This window comes from Cryptotermes secundus, unplaced genomic scaffold (assembly GCF_002891405.2).
Source record: "Cryptotermes secundus unplaced genomic scaffold, Csec_1.0 scaffold896, whole genome shotgun sequence".
NCBI classification, from domain to species: Eukaryota; Metazoa; Arthropoda; class Insecta; order Blattodea; family Kalotermitidae; genus Cryptotermes; species Cryptotermes secundus.
The window spans coordinates 57,458-74,556 of NW_019738361.1; the positions used below are offsets into that span (position 1 = coordinate 57,458).

General features: G+C 42.0%; 1 protein-coding gene across 2 annotated transcripts in view; it reads right to left on the reverse strand.

Moving 5' to 3' along the window:
* Positions 1-17,099, reverse strand: part of LOC111870910 — a 251,703-nt gene that overhangs the window by 55,029 nt on the left and 179,575 nt on the right. For both annotated transcript variants that reach the window (XM_023863538.2, XM_023863539.2), the window contains one exon: positions 13,377-13,430. The gene's annotated coding sequence lies outside the window, so the exon portion shown is untranslated. The remainder of the gene's footprint in view (positions 1-13,376; positions 13,431-17,099) is intronic.

Here is a 17,099-nt window from a genome sequence, read left to right on the forward strand (position 1 = left end):
TCTTCGCTCGTTCGGAAGCAGAGATCGTGGGTTCGAATCCCACTCAGGGCATGGATGTTTGTGTACAGGTAGAGGCCTTGCGACGAGCTGATCACCCGCCCAAGGAGTCCTATCGAATGTATAAGGTCTAGAAAAACCGAAGTGAACGGAGAAGTTCATGGAGGTAGGCCTAGGCCCACTGGGGCTGTAGTGCCAAGGAAAAAAAACTGGTTTACTGTAACTACGTAAACATACAAAGTCTTCAACGTCTGCTTGCTTAGTCGTTGCTTGACAACGAATTCTGTCTTGATAACACTATTGAAGTGATATTAAGTCTGTCTTGGAATAAAGCACTCATTTGGAGCTTACGACAAGATTTTTATTAGTCACACAGTTGCGAATTTGTTGATGTGGGGCGCCCTCTTTGACGGATCTGTCGTTTAGAATTGCCGCTTTCCGTTTTGAGCACCTCAAATCCATCAGACCTTCATACTTTATCACAGTCAGAGATTACCTAGTTCAACTGATAACACGTTGGAGCTCCTTTGAACGGTCTCTGTCAGGCTTCGCTAAGCCCAGACAGGCGAGTGCTTTACAGGTGATGTACTTACAGTCTGTTGGGGCCCATTAAATCTTTCGTCACGACTAAACCCACTTGTCGCCTTTCCTGATTTATGTTCAATTAATAGACTCTGCCAGAAGATCTCGAAACAGTTTCAACTGATTTCATTCGCTGAGAAAGGAAACTTCAAAACGAACCGTCAAGATAACCAGTTAACAAACCCTGCACTCACTTAGCACAAATTGCACTATATAAATTAAATGAATGCATAATGTGGAGGTGTTTTGTCTTTGCTTAAATTGCTGCTAGCTTTCGTCACCGCAGTGATTCTTGAGTTCGGATCCCGTTGGGGTCCAAGGCCATATTTTTTCTGTCTTACCACTCTGAGTGAAATGTGAGACGCATCGTCCATTTGTACAGAAATTTGCTTCAAGAATAATTCCTTTATTGATCACCGAACTTAAGAAACATTGTAAATGGACAGTGCATGGATGGGTGACCTCTCCCAACAGAAAAGTGATCTGATTGTGCTCCCTGTATATTGGCTTGTACCCTCATGCTAGACGCATAACGCACAGGTAGATTCACGACTTCTGACTTCTGGTACGCTTGCCGGTATGCATCAAAGCATCAGCGTGTACTGGGGCGTACCGGATGATAATGACCACTGGTAATTCCAAACGTGCAAAAAACGCTCGGGATTATTGTGTTTTAGACTTTGATAGTGTTACGGTGTTTTAAGAGTAAAAAAACAGCGTTTCGGAAACTAGATCTGTTTCCTTCCTCAGGTAAGGGGAGCAGGAGACATCTACTCTGTTGGGTCCGTTACATAATGCTGACCTTAATCACTGGATTGGTTAATTCTTTCTAACAGAACAAACAGGGTAAGTGTCTCCCACCCGTCACCTGTGAATAGAAACAGGTGCAGTTCGCTGTGTTCTTTAGAATACAGGACGAGGGGCAAAGTCCAAAAACCCAGTAATTCCAAGTGTTATACAACATCATCAAAACCATTCAAAATCTACCTATCTATGGCTCTCAGTCTTTATTGGAACTTGGGCGGGGGACCAGCCCGTCACAGGGCCGCTACCTGCACATAGAACAACACACAAACACAGAATAAACACATATAGACATCCATACCTTGAATAGGAGCCGAACTCACGACCCCAGCATTCGAGCGACTGAAGACAGTTCACGGGGCCACTGTGATCAATCATACCACTCCACAATTCATAATCACCCAACCATTATTTAGCCAGTGCTATTTATTACTATACGTTATTTCAGAGCACAACCGCCATCACTAATCTCTTTACCGAATGAACCATCGTGGCTTCTGTTACCGAACTAAGACTCATTACAAACTTGTGAACGTGTTTGAAGCTCGGACAGCACCACTTAAGGCTTTTTATCGCTCCAGCCATTAATCTACCAGGACAGCGGATCACCATTAAACAATGACCCACATCACCTGATGATGGAACAAGATCCACTCTGTAATTCCCTCTAATGACATCTGGAACGAACTTACGAACTTCCCTCAGTGTTCTCATTTTTCAAACGTCCGGCAGTGACCACGAAGGCTGTTTACCCTTCCCTCCTGTCACATAGGCAGCCTGCACTACCAACCAGAACTTTCGGCACGAAAACCACAGCAAAGAACATGTGATTTTACTTACCTCTTTGTTTGCTTTTCATTTATTTAGCTACTCCGCGAGGAGCTTACACTACGGTCACATGACTGAATGATAATGCGTAAGGAACGGGAAATATGTAGCTGGAATTAACTGTAGCCTAATTTAGGGCAACCGGGATAGCTCATTCGGTATAGCGACAGGCTACGGGTTGGACGGTCGGGGTTTTATTCTGGACCTCTGGGTCTGTAGCCAGGAACTCTGACCACTAGACCACAGAGACAGCCCGACTACATCCTGCGGTTTTAAATAAGCAGTGGATTTGGTTGAATACATTAAAGGAGATAAACACTGTAGGGTGTGTACGGATTGTAACAATGCCTTAGTTAGAGTGCGTCACCCTCCCTCCCATAATGCAGTTGTAACCACTACCGCGCTACTTTTAATCATGCGTAAACAAAGAACAAGGTCTATAGTTACGGCTTGGAACAATATTCTCGACAACATAATAGGCATAGATTAAATATATAGATGGTTATACTATATAAACTATAAATGAATACTTATATTAATTAATTACATATATATACGTGGTAGAGTCCGGTTATGTAGCAGGAATGGAGAGACGAGGAATGCGTATAGGATATTGGTGGGAAAGCCAAAAGGAAAGAGACCACAGGGACGACCAAGGCGTAGGTGGGTGGACAATATTAGAATGGATCTTAGAGAGATAGGATGGGATGGGATGGATTGGATAGATCTAGCTCAGGACAGGGACCAGTGGAGGGCTTTTGTGAACACGGTAATGAACCTTCGGGTTCCATAAAATGCTGGGAAATTCTTGAGTAGCTGCAGATTTAGCGGCTCCTCAAGAAGGGCTCAGCTCCATGAGTAAGTAAGAGTCATTAAGTTCGTGGAATGTGGTTTTATCGCATCATGTTACAAGGCATTCACATACACTTACACAGATCCACATCGGCCCTCAGAATAGTTGCCGTTAGCCGCTATGCAAGTCTGCCAACTTTGAAATAGCGGTCGAAAACATTGCTGAAACATATTGGTAGTAAATTCCCGTAAGACGCTTTGCGGCCATTCCACGAACTTATTGACTGTGGTAGCATATCTGCAAAACAACTGTGTTTGTTGATAAAATGCATATGTTCTTCTATTTAAAACATATTTCAATAGCAGTCTGATGTTAAACAGCAAATATTTAACTTAATATGGGTCCACTATTTCAACACACACACAAACAGACTATCAGTTAATTACGCAATGTGAGCTCGCACCGGTAACAGGAAATTACACGACGCAATATAGTCTCGATACGAACTGCGTCATATTACCAACTAAAAACAAAGCCATAAATCATCACCCATTACTAAATCACCCTTTTTTCACCTACTATAGACAAGAACATTATAACAGTTAAATCTCATATTTAAAAGAAAAAAGTTTTAGGCATCTATGACGTCAGAAAGAAAGTACTATTGGTTTCCAGTCTATCTGTCCGCTCTAACCTTTCATTAGTGATGAAAGGTGTGAAAATGGTTATCGGGTTTCCAGCGTTTATATATAAAAGAATCAATAGCAAGTGACCGTGTAATCAGAACCTGCTGCTTCCAAATGAAAACTGTCTGCAACGCGCGACGTGAATTGCCCCAGGAACTAATTGTCTGTACATCCACCACAGTAAACGCTGATTAAAACGAAAACTTGTATTTACACGAAAATTGTATCTGATTCCCAGAAACGCACAGTCAAACCAAATTAGTGATACTCGTCATCTCTAATAAACTCGGACTGTTCGACCCAGGAACCAAGCGATATATCGATACTGTCAGATGACTGAGTGACTATAGACGGGGTTTAGTTTGGGAATAGGATTTATTGCGCATTTATATAACTCGTGACTGTCATACAAGGACACGTGTTCTAGTAGATTCTATAGGGTACTGACGATTAACTTTTCCCATCGTCCGGTATTCTATAGAATAGAAAACACGACATTTCGGAAACTGGATATTTTTCCGTCCTCAGGTGAAAGAGGAGACCTATTCAGTTCGCCTCCTTTTAAAGAGCTAATCTCAATCACTGCCGGTCACGGTAGCCGAGCGGTCTAAGGCATGTACTGTCTTTGCTCGCTCGGAAGCCGGGATCGTGGGTTCGAATCCCACTCAGGGCATGTATGTTTGTGTGCGTTTTTCTGTGTTTGTGTACAGGTAGAGGCCTTGCGACGAGCTGATCACTCGCCCAAGGAGTCCTACCGTATGGGTAAGATGTAGAAAAGCCGAAGTGAACGGAGAAGTTCATGGAGGTAGACCTAGGCCCACTGAGGCTATAGTGCCAAGGAAAAAAAAAATCTCAATCACAGGACAAACCTTTTCAGGATTACACAGCTATTTAATCACTTGAGACCAGGCTAATTAGGCGGGAGATAACAAGAAAGTATGCAATATAAATTGCGATAAAGCAGGCACATGCGTGGAACTGGGATAGAAAAATAGGTAGAAATTTGTGCTACAAACATAACCAACAAACCCAAGTGCATGATCACCAATGCAAAGAAATGGTGAAAACATTTGTGAAGACATGTAGTATCTACCACTAGTGTCATCTGTGGATAAAAACCTGAACACTCGAGACTGGAACCTGAGGGAAATTCATGAAAAATCTTTCATGTTATACAGATCTTATCTGTGACCTAGAAACCTCATTGCTGATAAGAGGGACAGAGATAGCGAAAATATCCAAACTGGGTTGGCTGATTGGATTGGTTAAGCATGCCATATGGGCCGATTCCTTATTGTATGTTTTCTTGTCACTCTAAGAGACTGGCACATCCTCTCGTCAGAGAGGGCGCCCAACAATAACAAGGTTGTAAATGTCCAACAGTAAAAAATATCTGGTCATATGTCCGAGATAGGGTCGCAATGTGACTTTGACTTTAACATACGTCACGGTGGAGGTATTCGACGTCGCCTCCACACGGGTTGTGGAGGCGGAGTCGAATACCTCCACTGTGACGTAGCATGTTTGGAGGCTGGTGCTCGTTACATACCCTCGGCACGGACCTCTCAGAAAACAACCGCTTCATACAGTTAATCCACTGTTGCGTGTTACACAGCCGTTACCTAGTAATGGTCGTTACAATTCTTGCTTTGAGCAAATATGCCACCTTTTCATTTCCCCGCTAATGAGAACTGAGGGTGTTTATGGAAAGTACTACTATCTGGGGTGTGAGACCGTGAATTCCTGTGTCTCCAGCTTCAGGGTGGAAAAGTAAGAACCCAGCAGGATAGCGTAGCGGCAATTCTCTAGAATTGTATTTCGGATGTGCTCGGTTCGAACACTGGAAGAGGTACCCATTACATTTTCTTTCAATTTTCGTGATTTTCCTCATACGTACAACATAAATGCTAGGATAGTACTTCGATTAGGCCACGACCGCTTCCTTTCATATCATATCTGATTGATAATTCATTAAATCACATATCACTAGACATAATATAATCTGAGATAGTGGCAGCATCGTTAAATAAATAATAAAAGAATTGAAAGTAAACCAACCAATCAGGAACAAGAGTAGCTCGTTGCATTACGGCGCGACAAACATGGCGTCTACTCAGAGACAAACACCTCCTCCCGTTAGAGAGGAGGCTCCTTTTCCAAGCACAAAAATGATCATGGAACGGACAAAACTTTGGTCAGGAGTCCCGACGGGGCCCCATACCGAACACTGTGTTCTGACGAGTAACAGTAGCCCTGCTATGCTTGCCTGTTTGGTTTCTAAGCTTAATTCTTCTGCTCTGAAGCTGGTGTCTGTATATTCCTCCGAAACGTCGCTAAATTTCTACAAGTATACATGGAGTCATATCCCAGGAAACAGTAATCTCTTCAGTTTGTTAAGCCGTCTGTTTCTTTTCATGTTACTGTGGCCTGTTCTGCGTTTCCTGGGATTGACGTCGCAAAGTATTGGTGCTCTCATGTCAAGCATGGGAAAAAGGATAAACCCTCCACAGTGAACAAAGTATCTGTTGGATCCTTTAATGTGATATTGGGAAAAGAAAGGAACAAACATAAATGAAACGAAAAATACAAAGGAAAGAGGAAAGAATAGGAAAGTTTTTATTTTCCAATACAAATGCATACATCATAAAGAATTCTGAGTTTTGAATTAAAAGTACATTGAGAAGGAGAGTAGAAAAAGTGAACAGTACTCTCTTCTGAGATATGACGCTGTGTAGTCTAGTATAAAGTTTCTTCCGTTTCGGAGGAAAGTACAGCCTCCATTTTCGTGGTAGACTTGCCTTACCCATGGGTTGCACCATGTTGCAGAAACAATTCGTGCAAATTTTCCGCTTGTTGACAAGTTGGTGTCTTCTGTGAAGAAGGTATTTGTTAAAGCGCCATACAGAAAAGAAGCCTTTAAAGCAGTAGCACCGAGCGTTCCACTTCCGCCAGAACCAATTTTAACGCGCTGGGGCACGTGGCTGTGTGCAGCAAGTTATTATACCGAACATTTAGAAACAGTTGGGAATGTCGTGAATACATTTCATCCCAAAAGTGCAGCATCAATTCAAATTGCCCAACATGTACTAAAAAAACTCAGAACTAGAAACAAATCTTTCCTCTATATCTGCTCACTTCTCTCATCTTCCAACCGCCATTTCCTCACTGGAGGCTAGCAATAGCAATACTACTTTGTATCAGTCGTTAAGTGTGTTCAAAACCACTGTTTCCAAATTGAATTCTGGTCCTGGAAGAGTTGGTGAAGTAATAAAGGAAAAAGTACACAGCATTCTTTCAAAAAATCCAGGATATGAAAAAAATTGTGAAATTGAAGAAATTTTAGCCGGTAAACATATTGAACTACCAAGTAAAAAATCACTAACAGTGGAGCAAATAGCGGCTTTTGTACATGTGCCCTGAGTTTCTGTGAGGTGGAAAGTTTTTCCCTCTATAAGGACATCTTACGAGACAACAGGAGGCGACTAACTATGGAAAACCTAAAACATTTAGTAATTGTGAACTGCAACAGAAGAGAAGTTGAAAGTTCGGAGAGCTAAATGTGAGTACCATTGGTTTTTTAAATTTGTAATGAAATACGTTGGCTTTGTTGCATGATTTGTATTTAAGTATAGCATTTTATGGCAAGTGAATCGTTCAGTGATTACATAAAATGAACTTAAATATTGATTTGTTGGCCTTAAAATAAAGTACGTAAAATCAATTTTAATATTTGGTATAAATTTTTATGTGCATATTTCGGAAGCTTTTCATGCATAAATGCATACATATTTAAGGGATTATTAGGGCATAAAAATCCGGTCCGTAGTGATTAGATTGCTGCGTTGCTTCTGCAGACATTTTTTTGAGTGTCTCACGGAGTGTGGCTGTGGAGAGGTGGAAAGGAAGTGGCTCAGGAGCGCATCCAGTGGCAGCCTAGAAAACCAATTGCAGTCGGTCATCAGGTTAGTTCCGAGAAAGTTGTCTTTATTTGAGAATTACTACGTACCACTGTCATTACCACCACTACTACTATTTCTGCAACTATTAATTCTGCCTCTACTTCTACTTCTGCAACTACTCCACTACTACTGCTACTTGTGCTGCGTGTAGCCATTTTCGTTGTTTCATGTAGTCGCTCTGTGATGATGGTGGGGGGGGGGTGCTGCTAACTGGTGTTCATTTCCTGCAATGTCCTGAATACTGCGTCATGTGTATCCATGTCGGTGCCGTTCATGTGTAAGCTATTTCCACTGAACCCAATCCTACCTACTCACCGACAGAGTAACGTCTTCTCTTCCTCTTTATGCAGAAAACAAAATAAAAAATATTGGAGCTCTCCCTGTACTAAATTAATTAAGCCCTATGCCATGAAGACATATAGAGGAATGAAGTATTGCTCCTCCCTTCTTGACCTCAGCGCTATTTTGAAATGAGTGGTCAGCTTCAGGCCCTTGCTGGTTTAACCCCGGGGAAAATCCCCCAATAACTATTAGGTAGGAGGCTGGGTGTGCCCTGGGCGCTATAGAGAAAAGAAAAATTTGCACTGCCGGGAATCGAATCCAGGCTATCCAGCCCATTGTCCGTTATCCCGAATCCTGGCAGCCTACGGTGAGCATGAAAATACCGACTCACCAAGAAATTCAGCTCATGGAGTTAGATTATTGATAATTATATTTCATGTCATTTCCTTTTCTTGGGCAAGTCCGTCTTCACGGACCATTCTCTTGGCTTAACGCAGCTACACAAATTCCCTTTAGATCTTCGCTTGATGTCTGATACCGAGGAGTTGTCCAGATAAAAAGAGGATGTCTCATTGTAGAAGCTGAAGCAGTAATTAAACACCGTGTGTTATGATATGCAAGGTAATCTCGGAGGTAGAGACGGTCACTAGAGGTTTCTCTCATGTATTTTCCATTAGAGACCCAGGGAAGATCCCTCTTTACGCTTGCTGCAGTTTATTTAATGAATTAGATTCTGTGAAAGACAGCAGAAAGGAAAATTCGCTAAATGTGCGTCCTCACGCAGAGCTTAATGTGATTAACAAAGGAAAGCACCCACGGTACAACTCCAGGACTATTCAAACAGACGGCCAAATGGAAGGGAATTGTCTAGCCAGAATTTTTTCTTTTTTTAAATTTAATAAGAAAAGCACTATCTTCTGGCATGTTACGCCATGCAGTCCATAAAATTTTAAAGATATTTCGGAACTAAATATTGTTTCCAGCTTCATGATCAAAGAATAAGCAAAGGTACAGCAAGGAGACTGCTTATAGTTTGTTTCAGGCTATAAATATTGTGGTAGTTAGGGTGAATATTACGAGACAAGGCGAACAGCAAAAAAATGTACCTACACTGAACTACAAAAGAAAATCACGTGACTCAGGGTAACAGCAGCAATAGGAATACAAATACATAGCAAGCCGACATTTCTGACAAAACATCCACAATCTGGGCAAACAACATTGTTTATATAAGATTTGAGGTTTTCACGGCGGTGACTCTGAAGAAGACCATCTTCTGGGATGTGATGCCGTGTAGATATTGTGTGAACCGACGTTTCGGAGGAAAATATCGCCTCCATCTTCAGGGCAGACATCCCGAGCAGGGAACCAGCGTGAGCAGGTGGCTGCAGTCACCTGCTCACGCTGGTTGATCGTGCTCACCGATCCGTTGCTTACAAACGGGTTGCGTAACTCCGTCGTTCTATTGTTGCGGACGTTACCTAGCAACGGTCGTTGTTTACAAAACTGCTTAGCTACGGTTCTATACGCCACAATATTGTACTACATTTCATATATCCACATCAAAATAGTATCAATATTCGCAAAATAGACACGGCACACTGAAACAAAAAATGATCACTCGTTCCTGACCTAATACATAATTTACTTCCTTATAACGTGTTAACGCTCAAAAATTCGTTGCTATAGTAACCAGAAATTACGTAATTTCAAAGTTTTCATCTCACCATTAGATCGCTTTTTCATAAACGGGGAATAATTTATTTATGGTGTCGCGTGGTCAGCGCAACGGATCCCCACGGCAGTTAATTTCGGTTTTCTTGACCGAAAATTAATGGATAATGAACTTGAAAATATGTTAAAGAAGTGGTCGTGGCTTAATTTACGGTTCTATCCCACACTTCGCTGGAGAAAGTGAGTAAAACCACGATAAACTGAGTTAGAATAATTTTTCGGCCGAGACTGGAACCCAGGGCTGTCCAGACACGAAGAGGACGTGCTACATGATCCACCGCGACGTTCTGTGGGCGACGTACTGACGAGAGTAAGGGAAAGCTTTCGTTCAATGGGGTTCATTAAATTTCTACGCCCAAGGTTTGACAATTACGTAAGAGCTCTGTCTTGATAACTTAATTAGTCGTTAATACAGGACTGCAGGCTTAACCACCAGTAGATTCTCACTGTAGAAATTACGTGTGAGTTGCGTGAAGCGTTAAATTTTCCTCTACAAAGCCGGAAACATTTATCGCACCAAGAAACAGCGTGGCTCATTATTTCGACGTTTCGACGAATTCAGTTCCACACCTCTTCACATTTCCCTCTTCTCTACATTTTAAACTTTCTTCTTGTAATAAAGACCTTCAGTAAATTATATTCTTAAGGACGAAAACACCCTCTCCCCCTCTAATCACCTAAGTAATTACCTATGTATAAGATTTTAGGTTCGCATGGCGGTAAGAACGGTACATATCTACCAAAGTACACGGCGTCACAAAGCTAATACTTTCATATGCTAACACGTCTAACTCGTATTAAGGAACTTTCCATTTCGCATGTCTGTCAGGATACTAATTAAGTTGAGAGGATTTCGTAGCTTTCTTGAATCTCTCCAGGAAATGTAGAATAATGCCTTGAAATAGGTCACGACAATTTCTTCCAAATCCCTTCCAATCCATTACTTGTTCATCACTTTATCAGAGGAAGCCATGTAGTCTTAGGAACCAACTCACTTACTCACGGAGCTGAGCCCTTCTTGAGAACCTGCCAATTCTGCAGCTACTCAAGAGCTTCCCAGCACTTTAGGGAACCATAAGGTTCATTACCGTGTTCACAAGAGCCCTCCACTGGTCCCTATCCGGCAGGCATATAAGGCTGACAACCTCACCACTATCTGTGAGTCGATTATCTAGAAACTGTGGGAGCTTTGACGTCTCACAACCATATGGGCCTCTTTTTTTTTACCTCGAAAACTTATGGGGGAAAGGATGTATAGATGCACGTTTTCTTGACCTCGGAACTAGTTTACCTGGCTTACCTTCGTCCCTGAAGAAGGAGACGATATGTTCTTTCGAAAGTTCCGTATCTTCATACTTCTGGGCTTCTCCTGCTAATACGCAAACATTGTTAAAGAGTCTTATAAAAATGCGGAAACCCGCATAGCTCCGTCGGTATAGCGACGGACTTGGACGCCCGGGGTTCAATTCCTGCTAGGGGCAATAAAATTTTCTCGATAGCACAGCGTCCAGAACGAATCTTGGGCCCATGCAGTCTCCTACCAAATATGCATTGAGAGCTCTTAGCCCAGGGCGTGAAGCTGACTACCCACCTCCATCTAGCGCCGAGGTTCACTCCCACATGTGTCTTCATGTTATGGTGCTTAATTAATTAAGCACAGGGACAATCACGGTTTATTTCAGAGTATGAAATATCTAAAATATTTGTCCTGAGAGAGGAAAGAAAGTGGCACGAAATTCTCAGCCAGGAAACTCAACAAAAGTAGCGACATTCGAAGCTGGCACTTCTCCAGTTAATCGAAACAGATCAACCTGTGACTGGGTACGGTCTAAATAGCTAGGGGCAGATTCCCGGAAAGGACAGGCATTATTGTCTATGTCATCAAGCGCAGGGTGGCTTATATCCGTTGAATATGGGTTGTTTGCTTTTTGCCCCTGTATGAAGCGGCTGAAGTGTGGAGTTGACTACCCACTGCCATCTACCGGCGAGGCAGGCAGTTATCCGGGGCGTGGAGTTGATTATCCGTTCACATATTTCATCTCGAGAACAGCTGGAAAATTTTGATAAAATTTGAAAATAAAAAAGAATATACGGAGAAAAGGAATTAGTATAGGATTTTGTTGGGTCTACCACTAGGTAGACCTAGACATAGATGTAATGATAATATTAAAATGTATCTTAGATATATAGGATTCGGTGGCTAGCCAACTCGCCAATTTGGCTCGAGCGGCGACTTAGGTTCAAATGTGTCCTATATGTTTAATGTTTTCTAGGTAAAACTAAGAGACTTTAAGTCATGTATTGATGAGGAAGTAAAAATATCTTTGTATAACCACTTGAAACCGTTTCCTAAATTATAGCACGAGAAAGTGACACAGTCCAAATTATTTTTGTAGGGGGGGGGGGTCGCGAGATTACACTGTCACATATAGACCAGTTGATAGGCAACAACTGCGAAAAGAGTCAACGCCCATTGCTAGGCAGCGGCCCGCGCACAACAATGAAGTACTGTTGGTAGCGGCGTTTTCTATGTGGACCGCTCAGAGGTTATATTACGCAACCGATCGTGTTCAGTTCAGTACAGTGCAGTACAGTGGAGCGAGTTGGTTGGTGAGTGAATGAAAACTACTACCATGTGAGCCGTTGCTGATGTACACGGGTTTATATCCCAGAAGACAGAACTCTTCATAACCACCGATGTGAGATTCCAAGTGGCAACTACACTAACGAGCACTAATATATAGCTCTTATATTCATGTTCATGCTTATTCATTTAAGTACTAAAATTCGTGTAATGTAAACTCAATGCAATGTTTTACATATTTACATATTTCAATATGAGATACGAAGAAAAAAGAAAACAAATGGTAATAAATCGAAATGTTCAGACCTGAATAACAGCAATATGAATGATACTGTCTCGCCAACATGGCGTCGTTGTTTAGTTAGACCTGTCATTGACTCGCGCAATCAATCATAAACCCTTCCACGTTTCCACCCACGGAGAAAGGCTTTGATTTGGCATACACAAAATCACCCGGGGGCGTTATTATAATTGAGCGAGTGAAATCTACCAGTTCCGGTACGAGTTTATCTCTTAGCTTTATCTCTTGTTCATGTTAGCTTCTATCTCATGTTCAGTTAACATATTAATAACACTGAATAACATAAAGTTCTGGCTTTTGAATAAGCAAAAAATATCTGCTCAAACAGTAAAAAAAATTGCGTAGTAATTAATCTACTTTCAAACATATAAGGTCGGATAAAAAAGTTATCTTCTGGGATATGACACCGTATAGTCTGGTAGTTCATCGACATTTCGTAGGAACTTAATCCTCCAAATTCCTCAATTATGATAAAAATCAATCGAGGTTTCTGAGGTATATGTTGCCTCCTTCTTCAGGTCTGAAGCGAATGGCAATCAGACTTCGTGTTGATTTATTGCTTGGCTTATTCTTATACTGAAGATGGAGATGAATGTTCCTCCGAAACGTCTCTTGACTTTAAACAAATTATACGGCGTTATATCACAGAAGATATAACTTTGTTTCGTCACTTTCTTGCCAAGGAGATACGCGTTGTTTATAAATGGAATACTAGTACTGAAGTGTGAGTTGTGCCGTTGTTGCAGCAAAGCCTGATAACGCTTCTAACGTATGACACACAGGGCAGCTCCATGGACCACATCCTGGTATGGAATGAGGCTCTTACCTGTGATATGAATACCGATCTTTCAGTCGACACACCAAGCGATGTCTTCACATTCTGGAAACAAACAAAACAAAATCTCTCAAATTCCTTCCCACTGTCATTTTTTTTATTGCTAGTGGGGTGGGACTAAGTCCCTTGTACTGCGGCCACTTCTGGCCTATTGTACCAGCCCCAGATGATAGGTGAGGGTGATTGTGGAGCAATTGGTGGAATGAAGATTGGCAGGGGAAACCGAAGTACTCGGAGAAAACCTGCCCCAGCGCCACTTTGGCCACCACAAATCCCACTTGACTAAACCCGTGCCGCCGCGGTGGGAAGCCAGCGACTAACCGCTTGAGCTATGGCACGGCCTACCACTGCCACTCCCTGCTACAGGCCGTGAAGGCACATAGGTTTGTGAGACGTCGAGGTTCCAACACTTTCTAGACAGACGGCGGTGAGGTTGCCAACCTTACGCGCCGGCCGTCCTTTACCCTCCAGGAAGATTCCTGGTACTCATTTCTGTTAGAAGCTGAGTCGATCCCAGGGCCATAGTAAGGCTGGAATGACTAGGTAAATTGAAAAATTCAGTGACCTGACCGTGAATCGAACCCGCGACCTTCCGGCTAGTAGCATGGTGCATCAACCAACTACGCAACCACATGTCCCTCGTCAAACCTCACATAGTATCCATAAACAGAGATTATTCACAGAGGACATTCGTACCTCTCACGGCTTCTGGTGTTCACGTAAAAATGCAGAGGGACGTGTGTTGCGGGCAGCTGCAACAGGTGGAGCTGGTCAGGTGCAGCAGCCACGTGATGAAGCAGCAGGAGAAATGGAGCGTGTACAGGGGGAAAGAACAGCACTTGTGTGTACCAGAAGTTCTGTGTTCGAGTCCCTTGTGAATCAAAACCCAAAAGGAAGAGTGGGGTGTGAGACCTGGGAGCCCTCATAGCAATGTCTATGGAGTGCATTATCTCTGATATTCCGGTAAATTCTACCGATGTGTGGCAGAAAAGCATTGCTTCGTCTTTAAAATCGTAGCTGAAGCCGCGACTTTGAAGACGGGGCAGTAAATCCATCCGAAACATCGTTAACATTCCACCAGACTATATGACATCACATCGCAAAAATTAATGTCCTTCAAAATTTTACATGTTTCTTCTTCACATTTTGGTTTTCTAGGTTGCGTCACATATGCCTATATGTTAAGTAAGGATATTTCATTCCTGAAGATGGAAGTAGTATTGTCACTTGTTTGAGTTACTACGACGCGGATTTAGATTGGTGAACAGGTTTGTCTTATCATCACTTGTTATAAATACAAATAATTCTAACACTTCCAAGATTGCTGTATCTGTAACACAAAAAGTCTTCAACTCACACGTTTAATCTTCACATGTCTTCTATGAACTTCCAGTGGCTGTCTCCTACTGAGAACTGAACTGAACTGTCAGAGTCAAAGTCACATTAACTTTGAGTGTTCAGTTCTCAGGAGGAGAGAGCCAAGGGAAGTTCGTAAAAAAAAAAAAACTGTGGCTGATGTTGTTTCATTATATAGCCTCCGCACAGACCACGCACAGAAAACACAGTTCTACTGCTGCATAAGGAATACCTCACAGAGAACAAGTCACGTGATTCCTAGCCAGTGTCTTGATTGGTGCGCTACTGCCTAGCAACGCGCCGTAACATTCATCCACTGAGACACATCTCATATTGTTCCACGTCGACCGTGTTTACAGAAACGCTTTGAGCAAATCCGTTATAGTATATCACTCCGAAACGTCGGCATCAACCTACAGTAACGACACAGTGCCATAACCCAGAAGACTACAACCTGAAAAGCCAGACACGTGGAAGTTAAGTAACGAATTCTTGTGTCAGACCGGAACAGGGTATGATGATGGAAACAGTGGGGGGGGGTGGGGTGATGATGAATCCCATTTCCTGTCACATTTCTCTCTATGAAATACGCGGACATATTTGTTTAAAAAAATATGAAAAACGAGGCAGCTGGAGCACAAAGCCCGAAGTGCTGCGTGAATGTTGATTCAATTAGCCGACTGGGTTACACGGCTCTTTCATTACGTAAGCAATCAGTATGTATGAACACAAAAGCGACATACAGAACAAACACACGCTAATAAAGGGGATATATCACCTCATTAACATTTTATGCCTTATAACAATTGAGGCTTATGGTTTTTAGAGATGCACTTGAACCAATCATGAATTCGCTGTAATGTAAGTTTATTACCCCAGTACGGGATAATATTGGTTTGGCAACAGGAGAGAGGTGGAGAAAATTGTTCAACATTTTTATCTGTTGAAGGGATTTATCTATGCCATCTCATCCGACATTTCGGAAGGACATATCACCTCTATCTTCAGGGTGGAAGAGTAAGCAAAACAAGAAATCGGTGCAAAGCAAGTTGTAAACCGAGGTCGTGCCATAGCTCAAGCGGTTAGTCGCTGGCTTTCCACCGCAGCAGCCCGGGTTCGATCCCGGGTCTTATCAAGTTGGATTTGTGGTGGACAAAATGGCGCTGGGGCAGGTTTTCTCCGAGTACTTCGGTTTCCCCTGCCAATTTTCCTTCCACCAATTGCTCCACAATCACCCTCACCTATCATCTGGGGCTGGTACAAGAGGCCAGAAGTGGCCGCAGTACAAGGGACTTAGTCCCACACCACTAGCAATAAAGAAGTTGGAAACTGACCTCTATCTGCTTCATATTGGTGTCTTACATGGTTTATTCTTCGATCCTGAAGAATGAGGCGACATATTCCTCCGAAATTATTTCTCAGATTCGTCTAGGCTCAGTCCAATTGCTTCTCAAGCAGTACATAATCCTGAGTGCCTTTTTACAAGTATCATATTGTATAGTATATAGACAACCCACAATCTGGATCCATCTTCGGCATCTTAACAATAACAGACATCTGATGATGATGATGATATAATAAGGGTCGCAATATTTAGTTCCTTTAAGGTTTATGACTTTAATATCAACATTCATTTGTTTACCGCTTAAAGTATTGTTGTGTTGACGGAAACAATAACTATTTTATGTACATAACACATAAAGGTCATAACAGATATTTTATTGGAAAACATTGCAGAATTTCAGTTGCGCGGTAACACATAACCCTGCCCTTTTCATTTGTTTTCGTAGCACAAAACACCCTGTATATTGAGAATTTTAAAACAAAAACATTTCATTTATCAGCCAAGAGTAAATATCACCTACTAACAAAGTACTGAAGCAAATTGACGCGAACCATGTTATTAAAACGTACATTTTATTATATTTTGCGGTACAGTGTACTATATTTGCTCTACTTTGTTACTTTAATAGCGTTACTTCAGCTGCATACATTCCATGATATCGAAACCGATCGTAAGATCAGTCATGGCGAGAAATCAAGAATTCTGAAGACGACAATATTAATGTGTCTGAGGAAAAGACAGGAAAAAGAGAAAATCTCAGCGAGAGCAGTTCGTATGGATGACCAGGCACCTCCTCAAGAGAAATCAGAACTGTTGCACAAATACACGAGTCAACAGCCACAAGGCCAGTTACAGACACAGCACAGTGTAGATACAAGTAATTACATTATGGACAATCACAACATAAAGTCAAAGACAACTTACAGGAAAGTACTGAACGAAAAATACATTAATACAGTCAGTGAACAAATAACAACAACAATAATAATAATAATAATAATAATAATAATAAT